The 24,720-nt window shown below is 36.8% G+C and overlaps 1 protein-coding gene and 1 pseudogene across 1 annotated transcript in view; one reads left to right on the top strand and one right to left on the bottom strand.

Moving 5' to 3' along the window:
- Positions 1–12,003: 12,003 nt before the first annotated feature.
- On the top strand, positions 12,004–12,103 carry LOC129034310 (U6 spliceosomal RNA; annotated as a pseudogene).
- Positions 12,104–17,073: 4,970 nt separating this feature from the next.
- The window catches only part of PLSCR5 (phospholipid scramblase family member 5), a 28,684-nt gene continuing 21,037 nt past the window's right edge, over positions 17,074–24,720 (bottom strand). The window contains exon 8 of the mRNA XM_054482969.1: positions 17,074–17,244. The gene's annotated coding sequence lies outside the window, so the exon portion shown is untranslated. The remainder of the gene's footprint in view (positions 17,245–24,720) is intronic.

Raw genomic sequence — 24,720 nt, forward strand, 5'->3', positions numbered from 1 at the left:
TTGTCATTGTTATTGCTGTTCTAACAAATTACCACAGATTCAGCAGCATGTAACAACGCAAATTTGTTGCCTCACACTTCTGTATTTCAGAAATCTGGGTAGGCTTGAGTGGTGTATTAGTCAGGGTTCTCTAGAGGGACAGACCTAATAGGATATATGTACATATATGAGAGGGACTTTATTGAGGTGAATTGACTCACACGATAACAAAGTAAAGTCCCATGATAGGCCGTCTGCAAGTTAAGGAGTAAGGAAGCCATTGGTGGATCAGTCCAAGTCCCAAAATCTCAAACATAAGGAAGCTGATAGTGCACCCTTCAGTCCTTGGCCAATGACCCGAGAGCTCCTGGAAAACTATTGGTGTAAGCCCAAGAGTCCAAAAGCTGAAGAACTTGGAGCCTGATGCTTGAGGCAGTCTGATGCATCCAGCACAGGAGAAAGATGAAAGCTGGAAGACTCAGCAAGTCTCTCTTCCATCTTCTCCTTCCTGCTTTATTCTGGCTGTGCTGGCAGCTGATTAGATGGTGCTCACCCAGATTGAGGGTGGATCTGCCTCTCCCAGTCCACTGACTCAAAAGTTAATCTCCTTTGGCAACACGCTCACAGACACACTCAGGAACAATACTTTGAATCCTTCAATACAATGAAGTTGACAATCAATATTAACCATCACAAGTGGGTTCTCTGATCTGCGTCACATGAGATTGAAAGCAGGTTGTGGTCAATTGGGCTCTTACTAGTGGGAAGCCCTGGAAAGAATCCACTTCCAAACTCCTTTAGGTTGTTGGCAGAATCCATTACCTTGAATATGTAGAATTGAGGTCCTGGCTTCCTTGCTGGTTGTCAGCTGGGGAACCATCCTTAGCGCCATAGGGACCCCTGCATCTCAGGGCCAGCGATGTGTCTGACCTCCATCTCTGATGCAACTTTTTGACTGCCTCATCTGCTATTTAGGCCTCATGTGATCACATTGAATCCCCCCTGGATAATCCAGAATGCTATTCCCATCTTAAGGTCAACTGATTGGTAGCCTTAGTTAAATCTAGACTAGTGTTTGATCAAATAACCAGGGTAAGGAAAACTTGGAAAGAAATCTTTAGAATTCCATCAATCACAGCATCTATTCTAATTGCTTGGCTCCCATGCCATCCCAGTTATACTTTTGGTTATCATTCCTGAAAATAATCTAATCCTGATAGCAGTAAGATATGTTAGAACCTTGGTTGTCAGCACTATTCCTCTACTCAGCATTCATGCTTGAGGGAGAACCAGTTATAATCCTGGTATGACTAGGTATTGAACTCCATTGCAATTGCAGCTGTTTTATCATATGGATGGTTCTGAGTCACCCTCAGCATTCTATCAGAAGTTCTGCAAGCTAACTCCTTATCTGGGAGACCAGGTCCTTGAGAATCAATCAAGATAAACTTTACCATATGTCTTGCCTATAAAAATGCTTGTTTGAAGTCCTGAGATTTTGAAAAATGGTGCTTTTTTGGTGCTTAACCTAGTTCTCACAGGTAATAATTTGGTACAGGTCCGCAGTAACTCCAAATGACCCCAAAAGCTGTCAGTGTTGTATGCTGTGGAAATACTTATTTTGGATTAGAGTTTGTGAAAATTCAGAATCCTTTTTTCGGAGATGACTTGAGACCTTAAAAAATCTCTACCCCATAAATATACCTACTATGTACCCACAAAAAAAAATCCTTGACACCTGGAATAACCATAGAATATGAGTTACAGAGGGACCTCTCAAAAGAAGTGCATTATCTCCCATTATGATAGAGCTGAGTCACCTTTGCAAAGTACTTTGAGAACTCTGTATTAGCCCATTCTCAAAATGCTATAAAGAACTTCCCAAGACAGAGTAATTTATAAAGAAAAGAGGTTTAATTGACTCACAGTTCTGCATGGTGGGGGAGGCCTCAGGAAGCTTACAACCATAGTGGAAGGTAAAGGGGAAATAAGACATGTTCCTCACAAGGTGTCAGGAAGGAAAATGAATGCAGGAGGAACTACCAAATACTTATAACACCATCAGATTTTGTGAGAACTCACTCATTATCATGAGAACAGTATGGGGGAAACTGCCCCCATGATACAATTACCTCCACCTGGTCTTTCCCTTGTCATGTGGGGATTATGTGATTTAAGAAGATTACAATTCAAGATGAGATTTTGGCTGAGGACACAGCTAAACCATATAATTCTACCCCTGATTCTACCCCTGGCCCCTCTCAAATCTCATGTCCTCACATTTCAAAACACAATCATGCCTTTCCAACAGTCCCCCAAAGTCTTAACTCATTCCAGCATTAACCAAAAGATCCAAGTCCAAAGTTTCATCTGAGACAAGGCAAATTCCTTCTACCTATGAGCCTGTAAAATCAAAAGCAAGTTAGTTACTTCCTAGATACAATGGGGATACAGACATTGGGTAAATACACCCTTTTCAAATGGGAACAATTGGCCAAAATAAAGGGGCTACAGACCTCATTCAAGTCCCAAATCCAGAGGGGCAGTCAAATCTTATAGCTCCAAAATCTCACATTCAGGTCATGCTGATGCAAGAAGGAGACATTCACAGCCTTGGGCAGCTACACCCTTGTGGCTTTGCCAGGTACAGCCCCCCTCATAGCTACTTTCACAGGCTGGCATTGACTGCCTGTGGCTTTTCCAGGTGGACAGTGCAAGCTGTCAGTAGACCTACCATTCTGGGTTCTGGAGGACAGTGGCCCTCTTTTCACAGCTCCACTAGGCAGTGCCCCAGTGGTGGCTCTGTGCAGGGGTTCCAACCCCCAATTTTTTTTTTCACACTGCCCTAGCAGAGGTTCTCCATGAGGGCTCCACCCCTGCAGCAAACTTTTGCCTGGATATCCAGGTGTGTCCATACATCATCAGAAATCTAGGTGGAGGTTCTCAAACCTCAATTCTTGACTTCTGTGTACCTGCAGGGCCAACACAAAATGCAAGCCTCCAAGGCTTGGGGCTTGTACCCTCTGAAGCAATGGTCTCAATTGTATGTTGGCCCCTTTTAGCCACAGCTGGGACACATGTAACCAGCTTTTGAGACTCCACAAAGCAGTAAGGTTCTGGGCCCAGCCCGTGAAACAACTTTTTCCTCCTATGCCTCCAGACCTATGAAGGGAGGGACTGCCATGAAGACCCCTAACATGCCCTGGAGACATTTTCCCCATTGTCTTGGCAATTAACATTTGGCTTCTTGTTATTCATGCAAACTACTGCAGTCTGCTTAAATTTCTTCCCAGAATTTGGGTTTTTCTTTTCTATTGTATGATTGGTCTGCAAATTTTCCAGACTTTTATGCTCTGCTTCTTTTTTAAACATAAGTTCAATTCCAAACCATCTTTTTGTGAATGCTTGAAACTGAATGGTTTTAACAGCACCCATGTCACATCTCAAACCTTTGCTGCTTAGAAGTTTCTTCTGCCAGTTACCCTATATCATCTCTTTCAAATTCAAAGTACCACAGATCTCTAGGGCAGAAGAAAAATGCCACCAATCTCTTTGCTAAAGCATAGCAAGAATCACCTTTATTCCAGTTCCCAACAAGTTCCTCATCTCTATCTGAGAGCACATCAGTCTGGACTTCATTTTCCATAGCACTATCAGCATTTTGGTCAAAGCCATTCCACAATTCTCTAGGAAGTTCCAAAGTTTTCCACATCTTTCTGTCTTCTGAGCCCTCCAAACTGTTTCAACCTCTGCCTGTTACCAAGTTCCAAAATCGCTTCCACATTTTCGGGTATCTTTTAAGCAGTACCCCACTTTCTGTGGGTACCAATTCACTGTATTAGCACATCTTTCACACATAAAGAACTGTCCATGAGTAATTTATAAAAGAAAGAGGTTTAATGGACTTACAGTTCTGTATAGCTTGGGAGCCCTCAAGAAACTTACAGTCATGGCAGAAGGGTGAAGGAGAAGCAAGACACCTTTATCACAAGGCAGCAGAAAGGAGAAAGAACCCAGGAGGAACTACTAAACACTTATAAAACCATCAGATCTCATGAGATCAGGAAAACAGCATAAGGGAAACTTACTCTATGAGAGAAACAGCATAAGGAAAAATGCCTTCATGATTTAATTACCTCCACCTGGTCTCTCCCTTGACATGTGGGAATTATGGGGATTACAATTCAAGATGAGATTTTGGGTGGGGACACAGCCAAACCATATGGAACTCTTTTACAAATTATATATAGTGTTTTTTTTGTTGTTGTTGTTGTTTTTTTTGACAAAATCTCACTCTGTTGCCCAGGCTAGAGTGCAGTGGCATGATCATGGCTCACTACAGACTCAACTTCCCAGGCTAACTGATCCTTCCAGCTGAGGCTACCAATCCCTGGGACTAAAGATGTGGTCCATCATGCCCATCTAATTTTTATATTTTTGGTAGAGATGGGTTTTCATCATGTTGCCCAGGCTGGTCTTGATCTGCAGGGCTCAAGAGTTCTGCTCACCTTGGCTTCTCAAAGCACTGGGATTACAGGAGTGTGTCCACCACACCCAGTGTATAATTCTTTTTCATAGAAGAAATGAAATATTTTATTTTGAAAAAGAGTACAATTTTCTCTTGGAATCCTTGGGGGAGTGGTTGCAGAACCTCCCTCAGATATCCCAGTTTGTGGATGCTTAAGTCCCTTACTATGAAATGGTCTTGTATTTCCATGTGATCTACAAACTTTTTCCTCTACACTTTAAATAGTCTCTAGATTATTTACAATATCTATTAAAATCCATACATTTTACTTCATTTGTGTGGATTCAACATAGTACTCGGCAAAGCAAATTCAAGTTTTGGTTTTTGAAGTTCTATTACATTATTTTTTTCTGAATATTTTTGATCTGCACTTGGTTGAATCCACAGTTGCAAAACCCAGGAATCCAGAGGGAAAATTGTCTTTATGAAATATGAAACAGAGCATAAAAGCTACTGAGATTAGCTTCTTCTGAACCAGAGTAGCATGGTCGACTCATGCCTGTAATCCCAGCACTTTGGGAGGCCGAGGCAGGTGGATCACGAGGTCAGGAGATGGAGACCATCCTGGCTAACATGGTGAAACCCTGTCTCTACTAAAAAATACAAAAAATTACCCGGGTGTGGTAGCGGGTGCCTGTAGTCCCAACTTGTCAGTAGGCTGAGGCAAGAGAATGGCGTGAACCCAGGAGGCGGAGCTTGCAGTGAGCCGAGATCACGCCACTGCACTCCAGCCTGGGCAACTGAGCCAGACTCTGCCTCAAAAAAAACAAAAAATAAAAAACAAAAAAGACAGAGTAGCTTTGCTTGCAATGGTTATTTCTCTTTTTACTGGCCAAGGTAAACCCATGGCCATCTCACAATAGGATATTTAAATTTAATTTTCTCTTTTATTCTCTTTCTTTCTCTCTTCCTCCCTCCCCCTTTCATTTATTTTCTTCCTTATTTTTCTCGTGTTTTTTTTTTTTTGATTAAATTTCTGGCAGGTTTTCTCAATTTATCTTTCTGACCCTAAATTAATTTTAAATTTTAGTATCCTATTTTCAACTCCCCCTGCCTCCCTCAAATATCCTTTTAAAAAATAGTTTTGGCCAGGAGCAGTGGCTCACGCCTGTAATCCCAGCACTTTGGGAGGCCGAGGTGGGCAGATCATGAGGTCAAGAGATCCAGATCATCCTGGCCAACATGGTGAAACCCTGTTCTCTAATAAAAATACAAAAATTAGCTGGGCATGGTGGCATGCACCTGTAGTCCTAGCTACTTGGGAGGCTGAGGCAGGAGAATGGCTTGAACCCAGGAGTTGGAGGTTGCAGTGAGCCAAGATTGTGACACTGCACTCCAGCCTGGCAACAGAGTGAGACTCTGTCCCAAAAAAACAGAAAAAAGTTTCTTACCCTTGTTAGGTAGATGTTTTTTATATTCCACAAGAGATTAATTATTTTATTAATTGGGATTTTTCCCCAATTTTTTTCTGGCTACTCGCAATGTCTCTGTTTATTTTATGTTTTGATTTTTGTTTTTCTGAGGTCTTTCTTAAATGTCTGGGGATTTTCAGATAGTATATTTATATTTATGCCAGAGAAAGTAAAATAGCAGATCTCAGCAGCAGGGCTTGTCCATCAATTTTCCACACTATATGGTGATTTGTTTAAAATATGATTTTTTGAGGTATTTCCAAAATTTGTAGAGGTTTCTTTTTGTTCTTTAACTATTTAATTTCTCCACAGAACATTTTTTATGTTCTATTACCAGGTTTTTTTGTCTCCTAGAAATACCATCAGAATAGTGAATATGTATTATTTAGTCCTCCCATGTGTCAACCAATGAATAACCTGTTTATCTATTGAGTAGACATAAAATTTGGAAGTTAATACAACTTAAGATTTTGTTTTTAAGTTACTGAGTAACACTCATATTTTGATATTGCCAAAACCCATTTTATGTTTTATATGTTATATTTATGTGTCCCAAATTCTAAAACTACAGTTTAGATATTTTACTACTGAAGTAAAAATAATAATAGTGTTTGTAACATCCAAGATGTAATATCATTGTATTCATCTGTTCTCACACTGTAAATAAAGGCCTAACTGAGACTAGGTAATTTATAAAGGAAAGAGGTTTGATGGACTCAAAGTTCCACATGGCTGGGGAGGCCTCACAATTATGGTAGAAGACAAAGGAAGAGCAAAGACACATCTTACGTGGTGGTGGGCAAGATATCTTGTGCAGGGGAACTTTTATTTATAAAACCATCAGATCTTATGAGACTTATTCACTACTATGAGAACAATATGGGGCAAACTACCTCTGTGATTCAATTATCTCCACCTGGCCCCGCCCTTGACACCTGGAGATTAGTACAATTCAAGATGAGATTTGGGTGGGAACACAGCCAAACCATATCATTCCACTCCTGCCCCTCCAACATCTCATGTTCTCACATTTCAAAATCAATAATGCTTCCCAACAGTCACCCAACGTCTTGACTTATTTCAGCATTAACTCAAAAGTCCACAGTCCAGAGTCTCATCTGAGACAAGGCAAGTCCTCTGCCTATGAGCCTGTAAAATCAAAAGCAAGTTAGCTACTTCCTAGATACAATGGGGGTACAGGCGTTGGGTAAATACATGCATTTCAAATGGCAGAAATTGGCCAAAACGAAGAGGTTACAGGCCCCACACAAGTCTGAAATCCAGTGAGTCAGTAAAATCTGAAAGCTCCAAAATAATCCCCTTTGACTCCATGTCTCACATCCAGGTTATACTGATGCAAGAGTTGGGTTCCCATGGTCTTGGGAACTCTGCCCTTGTGGTTTTGCAGGGTAAAGCCTGCCTCCCGGCTGATTTCCTGGGCTGGCTTTGACTGACTGCAGCTTTTCCAGGTGCATGGTGCAAGCTGTCAGTGGATCTACCATTCTGGGGTCTGGAGGACAGTGGCCCTCTTCTCACAGCTCCACTATGTAGTGCCCCAGTGGGGACGCTGTGTGGGGGCTCCCACCCCACATTTCCCTTCCACATTGCCCTAGCAGTGAGGGCTCCACTCTCGCAGCTAACTTCCACCTCAACATCCAGGCATTTATATACATCCTCTGAAATCTAAATGGAGGTTCCCAAACCTCAATTCTTGACCTCCATGTACCTGCAGGCCCAACACTGCATGTAAGCCACCAAGACTTGGGGCTTGCACCCTCTGTAGCAACGGCCTGAGCTGTACGTTGGCCCCTTTTAGCCACAGCTGGGATGCAGGGAACCAAGTCCTGAGACTGCATAAGCAGCAAGGCCCTGGCCCGGCCTATGGAAACCATTTCTTCATCCTAGGTCTCCCAGTTTGTAATAGGAAGGGCTGCCGTGAAGGCCTTTGTACTGCCCTGTAGACATTTTTCCCATTGTCTTGGTGATTAACATTTGGCTGCTTGTTATGTATGAGAATTTCTGCAGCTGGCTTGAATTTCTCCTCAGAAAATGGGTATTTGTTTTCTATCACATTGTCAGCTGCAAATGTTCTGAACTTTTATGCTCTGCTTCTTTTTTAAACATAAGTTTCAATACCAAACCGTATCTTTGTGAGTGCATAAAACCAAATGCTTTTAACAGTACTCAAGTCACCTCTTTAACACTTTGCTGCTTAGAAATTTCTTCTACCAGATGGCCTAAATCATTTCTCTCAAGTTCAAAGTTGCACAGATCTCTAGGGCAGGGGCAAGATGCCACCAGTCTCTTTGCTAAAACATAGCGAGAGTCACCTTTGCTCCAGTTCCAACAAGTTTCTCATCTCCATCTGAGACCACATCAGCCTGGACCTTATTGTCCATATCACTATCATCATTTTGGTCAAAGCCATTCGACAAGTCTCTAGGAGTTTCCAAACTTTCCCACATTTTCGTGTCTTCTTTGGAGTCCTCCAAACTCTTCCAATCCTTGCCTGTTACCCAGTTCCAAAGTCACTTCCACATTTTTGGGTATCTTTACAGCAGCACCCCTCTACCCTGTACCAATTTACTTATCAGTCTATTCTGATGCTGCTAATAAAGACATACCTGAGACCGGTATAAAGGAAATTTATAAAGGAAAGAGGTTTAATGGACTCACTGTTCCACATGACTGGGGAGGCCTCACAATCATGGCAGAAGATTAAAGAGCAAAGGGACGTCTTACATGGTGGCAAGAAAGAGAGCTTGTGCAGGGGTACTTCTATTTATAAAACTATCAAATTTCATGAGACTTATTCACTACCAGAAGAACAGTATGAGGGAAACTGACCCCATTTTTCAATTATCTCCACCTGGCCCCACCCTTCACACATGAAAATTATTACAATTCAAGGTAAAATTTGGGTGAGGACACAGCCAAACCATATCAATTATTGACACATGCAGTGCCATAGCTACCCCTATGTTATGGACATACATTTCTGTCAATTCATCTCAGTAAATGTTTGGCTTTCTAGGCAGTTACCTGAGCTTGTAGTTACATAAAACTCCTGTTTGTTTGTTTGTTCATTTTACATGGAAGGTTGTAATGGAAGATTGACATACTCTCCATTTTGAAATTTCAATGATGAATATTAGTCAAGTCTTAGATATTACAAGTATCTGCTTAAATTTTTCATCTGGTATACAATAAGACAATTGATGTTTATGGAAATTAATTATATCCAAAGCACAGTGTTCTTGACACCATGGGGAACAGACACAAAAATGGTTCTGAGTCAAATCCTGCCCAGAATGAGCTCACAGTCTAATAAAGAAAGTGCATCAGAGAAAGAAAATAAATAGCTGTAATACACAGTAGAATATGGTAATTTCATAATAAACTTACCATTACATTGTTTTTTTGCATGAAGTGAATGGAGAAAGTAACACACACTGGACAAAAGTTAGAGAACAATTTTGAGGCAGAAACTATGTTGACATTAAAAGATAAAGTAAATCAGACATGGTGGCTCATGCCTGTTCAGCACTTTGCAAGGCTTACTAGACTCAGTTGAGGACAGGAGTTTGAGACCAGCCTGAGCAAGATACTGAGATCCCATTTCTACAAAAAAAAAAAAAAAAAAAAAAAAAAAAAATTAGCGGGGCATACTGGCATGTGTCTATGGTCTCAGCTATTCAAGGAGGATGAGGTGGGAAGATTTCTTAAGCCCAGAATTCAGGGCTGCAATAAGCTGTAATCACACAACTGCCCTCCAGCATGGGTGACAGTGAGAACCTGCCTCAAAAATAAAAACAAAAACTAAATATGAAGAGCATTTGCACAGGTAGAAAAATAGAAAAAAAAAATGTACTAAGGGAGAGGGAAAAGCATAAATGAATGCAGGAAAATCAGAGGGCCTCAAGCATAGTTAAATTTCAATAAAGTTAGTTAGGCTGAGATTTAAAATTAAGATGTCATTCTTTTTGCTTCAGAATTGAATTTGAAAGGTGTTATACTCATATTTCAACTTTTTAACATTGAGGTTTCACTGCCTCCCTCTCTTGTAGGCTAATACATGTGCAAGTTTGTTTTTGTTTTCTTGCTTTTGTAATTGTGCATAAATGTGCGAAGGGCAGGAATTAAAATCTGCATCCTGTGTGGTGATTTTTAATAATTCCTCAGCCCTCACAGCTGTTCAATTTGCGGTTTGAATAACTGAAACATTCCATCTTGCAAAGATATTTACATTTTGGTATTCTCTGGAAGCCACGACCAGGCATAAATACAGTGAGTGATGTGCCTATATAAATGTCTGTTGCATTCATAAATGCACATGGTGGACCCTACTTTATGAGAACAAAGGGATAGAATTAAAAGTTGAATATCAAGAGTTGAAATATGTTTTACCTCCCACAATGAAAAAGAATCATAAGTCATAGCAAAGAGTTTACTTTATGAGTGAGTCACTGTAAATCTTTTTATAATTATTGAATGCATGTTTTTAAAAATCCATTCTACTTTACTTATGGTATTTATTTTTGCAAAATCTATGTTATTTACAACACAAAGCAATACAATAATGTTTTAGTATATTCATCTCATGGAAAAGTTGAATAGTTCTTTCATAGTGGTTATTAAAGACTGTGGGTAAGAAGGAGATAACATTAATTTCCTATAGCTGGAAATGTTTCATAATATACATGTATTTGATAGAAATTTTATTTGTTTCAGAAAAGTAATGCTAATATATAAGAAAACAACTAGCAGTTTGTCAATTACTTGTGACAGTTTGTGAATCATTCATGTGGATTATACATTTACAATTTTTCTTTTCTTTCTTTTATAGTGTTATGAAATCAAACAAAAAATTAAGCTTCTGTTTTATTTTGTTTTACTAATACACAAATCTGGCTCCTAATTCTTGTGCCAAAGTGCACAGTGACTGGTGCATTTATTAAGCATATGTAAGCAAAACAGTCAGCAACTGATTATACATTTGTTTATGTGAAATCTATATGTTTTGGCTACTTTTTCTTGTTTTGGTTAGTGATGTCTTTATTGCTGATATTTACCTTCTTTTAAGAATTAAAAGACATAATATTTAAAATGTGTGGATTATGCTTCTTATTAGAACTTATGTTAAAATATTTACTGGAAAGGGAGTGAAAACTCTTAATTCAAATAGAAAATGAAAATTTTCTTTGGATTATTATACTAAATCATAGCCGTTCCAGGAACGTAGTAATATGTTTATATTGTATGTGTAATTTACATTTCCTTTTATTTATTTTTCAGACCCTCTTGTTCTTCTTTAATGGATGTATCAATTTTTCAAATTCCTCAAAATACAGTAGAATTTTGTTTTTAAAGTTTTTTAATACTTTTTGCTTTACATTTGTTTCTTCATTGGTCAGCTATTTTTTGGTTGTCTTGGTTTTCTATGCTTCACATATGTAGTGGTTCTTAGTTCACTTATATTTAAGAATGGAAGACTGGTGACTTGTCATTTTTCTCTGTTGTATACGTCCATTTTTCTACTAGGTCTCTCCCACGAGTAGGACTAGGATTGGGAACCAATGTAGAGACAGTGCTTATCACAGTTAGGGTGAGCAGATGAGGAGATCACTCTTTGAGTGCTAAAATGAGGAGAGCGCCGTCCTTTGGCATGGGAAGCCATTCCAGAAACTACAAAACCTTAGTTCTCCCTGTGCAATTAATTAAGTTCAATAAGAGTACTAATTTGGATTCCTGAAAGTATAATGCTGGGCTGCTTAGGCTTAGTGTTCAATGAGATAAGCAAGAGGCTAGCAGTGAGGTTGGTGTGGGACATCTGACTAGCATATTTCATTAGACAGACTTTCAATTAACTCTGTTTTTAGTTGTTCTTTGTACTCCCACCTTGCGTGGTATTGCTGTCTTTGAGCCAGGTAGCTCCCTGGGATAAGGACTTTTCTCCATCATAGACTGTTCACATGTACACATTTAATCTGAATGATAGGCTCACATATTCCTTGATCCATCAGTGTTCCAATATGACTTGGAACTTCAGCCTAGAATTTATGAATATCTTTTAAAAAATATCCTGTGCTTGCTTTGGCAGCACATATACCAAAATTGGAACGATACAGAGAAGATTAGCACGGCCCCTGCACAAGGATCACACGCAAATTTGTGAGGTAAATTTGAGAGGCTGCTTTGTCTATCAGCATTTGCATTTGCTATAATTGTATTGTGGACTTAGGAGAGAGGAGAGACAAGTTATTTTCAGTGCGCCATTTTGAACTTTAAAAGGCACTTTCAGACACTTGGTTTTAAAAGATCAATCCAGGCCGGGCGCGGTGGCTTACGCCTGTAATCCCAGCACTTTGGGAGGCCTAGGAGGGTGGGTCATCAGGTCAGGAGATGGAGACCATCCTGGCCAACATTGTGAAACCCCATCTCTACTAAAATACAAAACAACAACAACAACAACAACAACAAAACAAAACTGTAGTCTCAGCAACTTGGGAGGCTGAGGCAGGAGAATCACTTGAACCCGGGAGGTGGAGGTTGCAGTGAGCTGAAATCACACCACTGCACTCCAGCCTGGCGACTCAGGAGACTCCATCTCAAAAAAAAAAAAAAAAAGAGAAAAAAAAAGATTAATCTAGCAATTATATGGAGAATGGACTGTAGGATGGAGAGGCTAGTGTCAGGGAGAATAAGCAGGTTTAGGAATAAGATAGTGACAGTTGTGAACACACAAGAAGAAATAATTTCTTCCCTTAGAATGACAGATACAATTTTAATGTGAATACAATATGTCAATATGCAGACTACATTCTGTTCTAAATTATTTTCTAATTCTATAATTAGGTTCTACATAATTAAAATTTTAACTGCTAACTTTAATTGATACATTATATTTTCTAAAATCTAATATGGAACCATGACATCTGGCTTTGCATGCAACCCATATAGAAGAATTTATTGAAAGTTAGAAGCTTTAATTCTTTATCTAATTCTTTATTTTTCTTTATGTTTTTTCTGTAACTCCAGAAAAATTATATCTGAGCTTAATCTTTTAACTCATGATTAACATAATGTTCAGGCTTTTGATTCTGGAATAAGTACCTCACTCTTACCAGAATAACAGGTTTATTAAGCTGTTTTTATATTATTATTCTCTGGGCTTTGCTTATATTTCCAGTAACTCCTCTGCAGCAAAATAAAATAGTCCCTGCTTCATTAGGACCTGGCAGTGCTACCCTCTCCCAGATCATCGTGGTTGTTATTACCTTTTTATGTTAATTCCAAGTTATTTTTGTTACATTTTTAAAAGTCACCCATTTTATCTGCTTTCTTGCTTTTCATTTTGCCCAGATGCATTAAATTGGGACCCTCAACAAAATAAATTTAAACTGCCTTCTCCAAGGCCTAATATTCTAAGATCTAAATCCAAAGAAAATAATTAAATCCTATCTTTTTGTTAACTCGCTGTAGCATTTAGCCTGGTTAATCACTGCCCACTTTATAGAAGTCTCTCCTCTCTTAATTTCTAAAGCATCAGACTTTTGTTTTTCCTGCTGTTCTCCAGGCAGTTTTGTTCTGTCCCTTGTGGACTCTTCTATTCTTTGAAGTATAGTGTCCCAAGGCTTTCTTCCACTTTTGACACTTATATTTTCCTGCTATATAGCTTCAAGGTTTTATGTCATGCACTCATGGTTTAAGTTTCTATGTTCAAAACTTTAAGCTAGAGCATTCTCCTGGCAGGTACTTGCAAATTTTCTGGACTTTGGTGTTCCATAAGCACCTCAAGACCAATACATTAAGAAATGAATTCCACCTTCTCAACTTCTTTTCTTACTGCACTTATGTGCTGTAAAATGAAACAGTAATGAAAGTATTATAGTATGCATTGATGGTAAATTAGGTACCAAGTAATTTCAGAGTATATATTTTGATGAAAGGACACATACATCCTCATAAATTATACACCTACAACGTACCCATAAAAAATAACAATTTAAAAAACTTTTAAAAAAGGATGAATATATCTTTCCCACCTTAAGTACTCATGTTGGATTGATGCCATATCAAATCAAATCACCACTGAATTTTGTGAAATAAAATACTAACAGCTGAGATTCAAATATGTTGGGTAGTGTGATAAATCCCAGGAAAAGTTATACATCTTTATGAGTTAGACATTCTGACAAATACATCAATGAAAAAATGAAATAGATATGTGTCAAAGATGGGTTCATTTAGAAACAAGCGAAAAGAAAGGTTGACAGTAGTCATGTAGAAAAGAAAGACATTATTTTAAAAAATTTTATTCTTAACTTTTTTTCCTATGAATTCAAACGTCACAAGTTATTCCTTATGAGGCAAATCTGGATAATTGTTTCTAAGAATAGTTGTACTTTAACAATTGTGTGTGTATGAGCCGTGTGTGTGCTTATATGTATTTTTATAGCTATATATTAAATGGGTTTATTGTTCAAAAAATTAAAAACACAGAATTATTTAAAGTAGTATTTAATTCCCCCCGTTATGCCTGACCCTACATTGAAATAATTACTGTCAATATTTTGGTATGTATTCTAGATTTTTAAATTTTAGAATGCCCTATTTAGTGTACATGTAATTATTTTTGTTTATTAACATTTTAAATGAATTATTTCATTTCATTCAATTTCATTTCAGAGTTCACGTGCTCTGAAAAGGGTTTGTTTTTCCTTTACCAACAATATTACAGATACTTTTCATCCCTGCTTCCTTCCCTTCCGTCCCCATCTACTTGGCTACCAATCTATCTCATTTTTAAGAGGAGACAATTCCATTCTATGTTTGAACAATAATTTATTAGCTAAGTCACCATTGGTGAACATTAGTATGTCTTCATTTATTTTACTGAGAATGTTAAAACAATGTTGCAGCAAGCACCCTGACACATCTTTGGAAGCTTTTGTGATTACTTAGCAAATCTATAGGCAAAGTTGCTTACTTGACTAAAATATACATTTAAAATAAATGCACTTGAAGCAAATTTTCTCTCCTGATTAGTTATATCAATTTACCTTACTGCTAAGAGTATATACTTTCTTGAATCTTTGATAACAATGGCTAATTCAGATTTTTGAATCTTCTATTCTGATTCATTTCTTTAATAGAGAATTTGAACATAATTTTATTTTTACTGGCCGTTAATACTTTCTTTTAGTGATTTTTTATGTTCCTGTGCTTTCCCTATTTTCTTTCAGTATATTTGTCGCATATATTTGCAGAAGCTCTTTCCTCGTTATGGATAAGCACTGTGTCTTCTTTTATATTGTTAAGCTTTTTTTCAGTTGTCCTAGTTTTCATTTGCCTTAGTTGTTTTTAAATTTATTGCATAAGAATAAAATGTTGAATTTTATTTCTCTATTTTTATATCTAGATTTATATTTGTGTGTGGCCTAAAATCATATTTTAATTTTTCTAAATGGTCATATTAGATAACAATATTTTCAGCTTCATGTTACAGTGTACCTGAACACTTGTGACTTAAGCAATAACATCTCTAATGGTCTCAGCTAAGAATTTTGGAGGTAGGTAGTCCAGGACAGGGAAAACAATTTCATCATATCATCGAAGACCTGTGTTCCTTCTATGTTTTTTAGTTTACACTTTTAGAGTATTGGCTTATTGACTTATTCACACAAGATCAGTGCTCTATATTCAGGTATCACATTGTGCTCCGTGGAAGTAATCAGAAAAATAGAGCCAGCAACATCTTCCTCTTTTTACAGAAAAGTAAATGCTTTACTAAAAGTCCTAATAGAGTTACGGTTACGTTTCATTGACAATGCCTGACTACATGGGGCCCCTAGACACAACGAAGCTGAGAAAGTAATAGAAGTAGGGCTGTAGATTAGACCTATAATCTGGCTATCATGCTTTTAAACACATATCAAAAACATCTTACATGGCTTTTAGATGATTGTGTACCTATGCTTCTGCTGTAGCAAATGAGGAACGTAACATTTTCATATTCCTTTCTCTCTTTCTTTCTCTATCACACACACAGACTGCACATTTAGCCTCTGAGATTGATATGGACAAAAGGGAGTTTGGAAATGCACTAGCTAAACAAAAGTGGCTCCATATTGGCTAAGGTTTTCTTTACCAGAGTTTATTGAATGATTATTCAATGAATAAATAGTGATTTATTTATTGACTTATTCCTTTGAAAACATCCTTTTATCATAAATTAACTTTCCATATAGAGTAAGCATCATTATATTTCTGGACTATGTACACCTTTCTTTTTTTTTAATTTCTACTAAGAACCAAACTGTCCTAGTTCCTGTAGTTCTTCTTATTTGTACTGAGAGGCTGTGAGAGCCAGTAACTATGTTTCTGGGGCTTGGCTGCCAAAAATCAGGAAGACACATATTCCTATTTATGATTGCATGTCTATTTCTCCCAGCTGTGTTTTGTAGGCCAGAATAACCTCGCTCATTAAGGTTGCTGACTAAGTTAAATTTATAAACAGCCCTTGGGAAGAACTTATTTTCCACAAAAAATATGTGTTGTTCTGAATTTGATCACAATCATACGGGTTCCCCAGAGTTAGATCTAGGAGCTTAATACTTCTCTCAAATCTTTACAATATTTCTGTTGATCAAAAAAGTTATCTCATGGTTTTGAAAGGTGAGCTACTAATTTGAAATACCTTAGAGTAGATCTATATCCTGGCTGGCATTCTTTTAAATGTATATCTTAAAAAAATCAATATGGCTTTTAGGTGATTTGCATACCTGCGCTTCTGCTGTAGCAATTAGGAAATTTAACCTTTTCCACTTCTCTCTCTCTCTCTCTTTCTCTCTCTCTATCTCACACACACACACACATCATATGTAATTATTTTTTAATTTTACAAGAATTGAATCATAGTTCTGCACACATGCAAAGTAAATGCTTTTCCTTTACCAACTATATAATAATTTCCATCCTGTCTATCTCTCTATGTATTTTATCATCTAAAAATCTCATTCTAAGAAAACAGAACTCCATTCTATATGTGAACCATAATTTATTAAACAATTTACCATGTTGAGCATTTTATATATTTATGTATAGTCTTTTTGCATATACTCTTGTATAGTAAAAAGACTTGTGGGCACAAAGTAAAACAAAGTAATTTAATTTTTATATTTCTCATTTTCTAAGTCTTCAATATACGGAGGTTGCACCTGGTCATCTCTGATGTTATGTACAGTTGAAACCCTCTGTTTTCTTGTGAGATCCAGTGCAGGCCATTCATATGTGTGGAAGTGCTTTGAAATACTCTAAAGAATTCTAAAAAATAAGATGATATCATTATTATTATTGCTTAAAGATAATAGGCTAGAGATCTATAATGGGATTCCAGAGGGACATTACAGTACTATAATATAAAGGCTCAGGTTAAAATAAAGTCTATATAAGTAAGCCAGACACTGATTACTAAAGCTTTTGAAAGCCAAATTTTAGATCCAGACTTAAAAATGAAAGTTATACTATTTTGTCAGCACTAGAAAAGAAGTTGTTTATGACACTGGTTATACATTAGAATTACTAGTCATTTTTTAAAAAAAAAGAATTAAGTGACTTAAAAGATACTCTTAGGGATTTTGACTTAATTGGTACAGAATGAGGTCTGGGTATGGATATTTTTTAAAAAATAGCTATGTTATTTAAACATTTAGCCTGGGTTAAAAGTCAACATAGGATAAGTTGATTTTTCTACATTTACATTGCTTTTTCCTGCTTCTGACCCCTGACCCTAACTCTAGATAGACTATTTATTATGGTTTTATGTTCTTACCACCTTGTTATCTTAAAAGCCTATTTAAAATGGTGGGGCATTTGTATCCATTGTTAGACCTACTCACACTTGCTCAATGACCTTGAGTCACAAAACTGGGACTTGACTCCATGGATGTGTCTTGGCTTGGCCTATAAATTTCCTCTGAAGGTGATCGAGATGCAACATACAAATGACCAAAAATGAGTGGATTTTCTGTATAACTTTAAATAATTTTAGATTTTGTGTACTGATGGTTTAGCTCTTAAATGACGAATAGAAAATCAGAGTTGGGACTCTACTTTCAGTTATATGCTTGATTTTATGGTGCTTTTATTTAACTATTTGATAAACCAATGTTACTCGGTTTTCTTAGAGAAATAGGAATACATGCATTCACTAAACTGATGGAAATTGTCCATCAATTCAGTCTGCTCATTAAAAATAATAATTACTAAACTTTCATCATGTGCATAATACATCAACAAATATAGTGTTTCTCAGTTTATTAAAAACATAACATCAAATTTTACCCTTCTACATACAAAATTGATGTGTTTTATTTCCCAGATTACAGAAAGAACAAAATGAATACTCAACAGAAATTTGTATTTTCAAGATTCTGCTGGTGTAGCTAAGCAATGCCATCATAATGTGAAGTGTTGCTGCCATCTGCAGCATGAAAGACTTATTAAACGTATATATTACCTAGGCATATGTAACTGGATTTTAAAAAGTAAGAACTGTTTAATTCTCTATTAGTCTTTCTATGTATTTTCTACAGCTAGCTTTCAATGTAATTAGAAATATGGTATAGTTTAAAACATTCAATGTACTTAATATAATACAGGTGCCAAAATGAATACTGACATTTTATTTTGTTTTATTATTTGGTTAAGCTAAAATTAATATTGAAGAGGCAATGAAATGGTAGACCAAAACCACTTTTATGATTTATTGATATTGGAAAATATTTTCCAAATCTTTTATGTTTAATAAAGTTTTTTTATTAATTACTCCAATATAATGTAAACCTTTTCTCAAAGGTATTTTTTCAGGCTTACACATTGGCTACTTCATCTATTATGTGGAATAATAACCACAAAGATATCCACAGAATAATACCGCAGATATACTATCAGTGGATGAAAGATTTAAAGTTGTTTATATGTTACCTTTCTAAATAGAAAGAGCACATAATATTGATGAGAATATTATTAATTCAGGTCTTAAAGGAATAAAAGCATCTCTCCCCTAGTTTTTTGGATTCCCGTTTTATTTTATTTTAAAAGTTATTTCATTGTGCCATTTCCTGCCCACTCATATTCTTCATTCTGGAAGGCTGACAGAAAGCTAACAGTTTTGTAAAATCTGTAAAGTTACTTAACCTTCCTGAGCATTGATTTTTTTCATCTGTACCTTTGGGCTTATAATGTGTGGCACTGGAATCAGATGAGAAATGTATGTAAGAAGTCTAGCCCAGTGTCTCATAATGCTCATTAATGCTAGGCTTTATATATTTGTGAAACAAATAGTCTTATCGTGTTTTAATTTTGTTTCAGGCAAAATATCAAATTTTAATATTTGAAATCTCTTATAGTTCCATTGTAATTGTTTTTTAAAAACAATATATTTATAATTAAATCAAAAATGCCTTGAAATGCATTTTCAATAATGCTGATAATAATACTTGGCAGACAGTCATAAAATAGAGGCTCAGTCAGCAAAAGCTACTATGGTTTTTTCCATTTCTTTAACAAGATTTTTAATGAAAATTTTTTTCTTTTTAAAATATATTATAGATTCCTTAAATTATTCAATTCAAATTATTTAAATATGTGATGCCTAAATTTAACACCTAGACAGTTAGAATGAACCACAATACATGTCACTAAGTACAATTCCCACCTATTTTTAATGGCAAAAATTTCACAGCATAAGAAATAGACAAAATCCATTTACACTTATGTAGAGAAATTTTATTAAAAAGAATTTTTTCTTCTAAGATGAGCGAAACACAATGTAAGGAGAAATGATAAAAATCAAAGTGTATAGAAAGGAAAAAATGCTTAATTTGAAAAGTCAAAATATGATAAACAATAATTTCATTTCCCCTTATTTTAGCAATTAAAGAAACAATAATATAAAACTTACAAAACAGGAGTAAAAGTAAATTATGAAGTAGTAAACATTTATGTTATTTCCTCAGTTTGTTTTCATTTTGAAAATAAAATACAACAAATCTAAAAATAATATGTCCATAAACCTCTAATTAAGGCTCAAATGAATTAGAATTTCAGTGTGCAAGCTGTCTGGGCTATAACCTGAATTCTTCAGATCATCCATCCAAACCTCTCTTTTGTAGGGAAGTCTGATTTATCTAACAAGTTTTAGCTTCCTTCCTTCCAGATATTATGGCTTCGGAAAGATATTGTTTTGTTCCTCCTTAATACTTGTCGATTCACTCAGATTCAGCTTCCGAGTTTCAATACAGTTTCTAAACAATTTCCAAAGCCCTTAGAAGATGCTTTGGCCAAATACAGACGAAGTACATAAATTCAGAAGAAAATATTAGTTGAATCATGATCTAGCACCATTACTTGGAGGATACCTGGGGCACGGCTGAGTAGGACGATGTGGTCTAGCCTAAGAGAGTCTGATCTCATTAAGCACATTCTGATCTTATGCAGCCTCTTCATTCTTCATTTTGACTACTATATTTCTATCTCTTCCGTGCCTTTGTTTGTGCTGTGCTCTTGACTTGGAATGTTCTCCCAGCCAAACACTTCCTAGCTTTGACCCCACCTATGGAAGACACATATTCAACTCATGGGTTATTTGTTAGCTACTCTCTAGGGGTACTAACCTTCCCCCTTAAATAGTATTGAATGCTTCCTTTTTTTGTGCCTTTGTGGTACATTCTTTCTATTGTAGCACCTGTAACACTGACTTGAACCTGTTCTCATGAGTGTTATGGCCATACCTTCAGTTTCTAATGACAAAAATTGGAATGAACTGATTTTTATACTAGAATTCTTAAAATCCTTTACATTCCATATCTAATGAAATGCCAAGTTTTGTCAATTCCTCTTCTTAACCTTGCCTCGCAGGACTGTATGTGATTTAGCCCCTGGCTACTTTTCCTACAGCAGTTCATTTATCTCTCTCTCTCGTGTTTACTGTACTCCATACTGGCTTCCTGTGCTTCTCAAACTTGCCCAGTTGCTCTTGACTCAGAGCCTTTGAATTTGCTTCTTTTTTTTTGAGACGGAGTCTTGCTCTGTCGCCCAGGCTGGAGTGCAGTGGCGCGATCTCGGCTCACTGCAATCTCGGCCTCCCGGGTTCAAGCAATTCTTCTGCCTCAGCCTCCTGAGTAGCTGGGACTACAGGCGCACGTTGCCATGCTCGGTTAATTTTTTGTATTTTAGTAGAGATGGAGTTTCTCCATGTTGCCCCGCTGGTCGAGAACTCCTGAGCTCAGGCAAGCCACCCGCCTTGGCCTCTCAAAGTGCTGGGATTACAGGTGTGAGCCACCGCACCTGCCCTGCATTTACTTTTATATCTCCCTGGTACACTCTTTTCCTAAATATTCTTAAGTCTTGCTTTCTTCTTTCTGGTCTATGCTAAAATGTAACAGCAGTTCTATTTCTATTTTGTTACCCTGAAATACTTTTTCATGGGTTTGAGGGTGTACAATTCTCATCCTTCTAGGAAAGAATTGATTGTTCACTCCTTGCATTAACAATCAAATGAGTAACAATCAAAACTAGTATTAAACCTGTTTAATCAATCAATGATTGATTACAAAAGTACACACACTTCTGAAAGACAATTGGAAACATCTTCTTTACGTAATTTCTGAAAATCAAATAATCAGCAATAGCTTTAGTCCAGTGAATAGATTCCTAAGGGTCAGCCAGTCAACCAGCCAGTGAACATATTTACATAGCTAAAGTCAATACTCCAGCATTTAAACTCCACACTTTCCCAAAACCCTATATAATTTACCTTCTTTGCTTATAAACTGTGTCTTGCAAAACCAGTTCTCCCTTGCCTGAACAAGTAATAAGTTCAGCTTATTGTTTTAGATATTGAGTGGTAGATTCCTTGTCAATATTTGTGATTATCTATGGTAACCTTATCATGTTATTATCTGTTGGTTTATTATCAACTCTATTCTATGTAAGCTCCACAAAGGCAGGAACCTTGTTGCTTTTGTTTACTGCTATAACTTAATGCTGACATTGATGCCTAGTGCAGTGTATGCATTCCAGAAATATTTGTTGAAGAGAGTTTAGAGCAGGGACAATGTACCATTGAGTACAATATCCTCAGTGCCTAATATGGAGCTTAGTACATAGAAGTGGTTTCAAAAATATTAGCTAAATAAGTGAATGAATAAGAAAAAGTTTAAGAGTGACTGTAGTTAATAACAATGGTTTGTATTCTTGAAAATTGCTAGGAGTAGATTTTAAGTGTTCTCAGCACAAAAAAAAGTGAGATAATGCCTATGTTAATTAGCTCAAGTTAGCCATTCTACAATGTATAGATATATTTCAATACATCATGTTGTACATGATAAATATTACACTTTTATTGGTCAATTATACAATAAATAAAAATGAAAAAATGATTAATTGTCCATGTATTATTTAAAACACTTTTAGGAACATCCTTGAAGTAAACCAGAAATTATTCAGATCTTAATGGGTCCATATAGTTCTCTTAAACTCACTTCTCTTTTTAGAAATATTCTAGTTGAAAAGATACCCACTTTTGTTTCTGACATCTCTTTTTGAAAGACTTAAAGGCATTGCAATTTCAATGACTAAAACTGAACCTATGCTCTTCCCCCTAAACCAGATCCTCTTTTAATATTTCCTCTGTCAGTAAATGGCATAGGCCACAAATCCTTTCTCCCTCACAGAGAGTAGGTAGGAAGAAACCGGTCAGGTAGTCAGTTAGGGTGGGTCCTGGGTTGAGTTCTTTCAAACAAAAGAACAGCCTGCAGGCATAAATAAGGGAACTTGCATAGGAGGGCTTGCCTAAGACATGGCCACACTGCATAGATAAGACAGGCCACACAGCTGACTTTCCCAGACATGTCTGCAATGGAAAATTCCATCCCCTGACACGTGTGCAGTAAGGGGAACAAAGCAATATGGAGTAACTCAAGGTAAGGGCCTGCATGCACACTAGGAGGACAGAGTGGAGCTACCAGAAATTTGTACTTTATGCAAATTAGATGCCCAGCCCTCATTGGTTTCTTAAAAAAGCCTGTGTATTCAACTGTAAAATGGCAACCCTTTTCTGGGACCCCTCTCTGTGGCAGAGAGCTTTCTCTCTTTCTTTTGCTTATTAAACTGCTGCTCTAGCCTCACCCTTGGCATGTCGCATTCTTGATTTTCTCAGCTGTGAGACAAAGAACTTTGGAAAAATTTAGTTTGTAGTTTAAAAGAGAATAGCCCTTACCAGAACAAAACTGCCTCTATAAATCTAATGAAAGGCCGCCAGGTTAAAAGGATGAGAGGGGCCTGAATTCTGCTAAGATGTAGGCGTAATTAAATGATTACCAGCCATTATACTGCAGGTCACAAGATTTACAACTTTCCCAATTACTCCTGTAAATACCATTGCTATTGTAGAAACTAAGATTGGCTTTTTGAGATGTCTTTTCAGGCTTTTGCATTTCAAATAACCGAATGGTCCTGCCTAGACCAGCAACTCCCCTGTGGCTTCCACCCAGACATGGACTCAGTGCATGAAGACCATTTTCCACACCCCTATGTTTGTATCCCCAACCAATCAGCAGCACCCATTCCCTAGCCCCCTGCTTACCAAATGATTCTTGAAAAACCCTAGACTTCAAATTTTCAGGGAGGCTGATTTGAGTGGTAATTAAATCCAGCATCATTCCCTCCTTCTCTGACCAAGTCAAATTGCCATACCTTAGCATCTTGTCCATCTCCATTAAACACTTCTCATATCTGAAACGTAATCTGTGTTCTTGTCATTATTGGATTAAAGGCTATCTCTTCAACTAAACTGTTACCGCTATAAGAGAACGGTCTACGTATTTGGCATGTAAGAGCAAGTAAATAAATATTTATTTAAGTGAATGAATGAATGAGAGGTGTGTGAATCTGGTCAAGTTTTTCCCAGTAAACACAGTAAACATAGTTGGAGTAAACAGAGTTGGAGCCTGTGTTGTGGGGTTGTCCTGGGGACAAGAAGCAGTAGTGCACTAGGAAACACTGTTGTACAAGTATCAGTCCTGGTCTAGAGCTGCATGCTTTTCACTAAAAATCATAAGGTCTTGCTAGTCTCTCATGGACTTACGTTTGGTGGAAAAGGGAAAAGTAGAGCATAAAAGAGATAAGAAGATCAATTTTACCTTTAATAAGAAAGGAGAGACAGAATGGGTCTCAGTTTATTGTACTATGCCAACTTGGAAGCAAAGTACTACATTAGGTTTTTATTTAAATGCAGCCAATTTTAAAATGAGTGATATATTCTAAGAAGGATTTTAATCTTTGGTGAGTCTCCCTTAGCTGTAAGTGTTGAATAGCTCTGTCCAATAGTTTTAAGGTTCATTTAATATTAAAAAAAGTCTCCAAGGCAGTTTATCATGGTAAAATGCAGCACTTACAAATGATAATTTCTTTTTCCCATTTTTGCCCCATGGTGAAAATTTCAGCTGTTGCTGCTGTGACATCAGTTATAAAAATCTTATATTTTAGAAATCAAAAGTAAAGGACAAGAGAAGATAGGAAAGCAAGATTATCTTTAGGAAGAAAATTTGGGACATGAAGCAGGGGTGATGGGTGGGAAGGCGGGAAGACAATTTTCCAGGCAGTTATCCTCATACTGCCTGATTTTCTTTTGTTTTCATTTCGTTACCCTACCAGAAATTTATATAAAGCATGTGCCTGGCATGTTATTTGTCCTCCATTTTATTAGTTAATAAGCATCAGCTTTAAAAGTGTAAT

This window comes from Pongo pygmaeus, chromosome 2, assembly GCF_028885625.2.
Source record: "Pongo pygmaeus isolate AG05252 chromosome 2, NHGRI_mPonPyg2-v2.0_pri, whole genome shotgun sequence".
In the NCBI taxonomy this organism is placed as follows: Eukaryota; Metazoa; Chordata; class Mammalia; order Primates; family Hominidae; genus Pongo; species Pongo pygmaeus.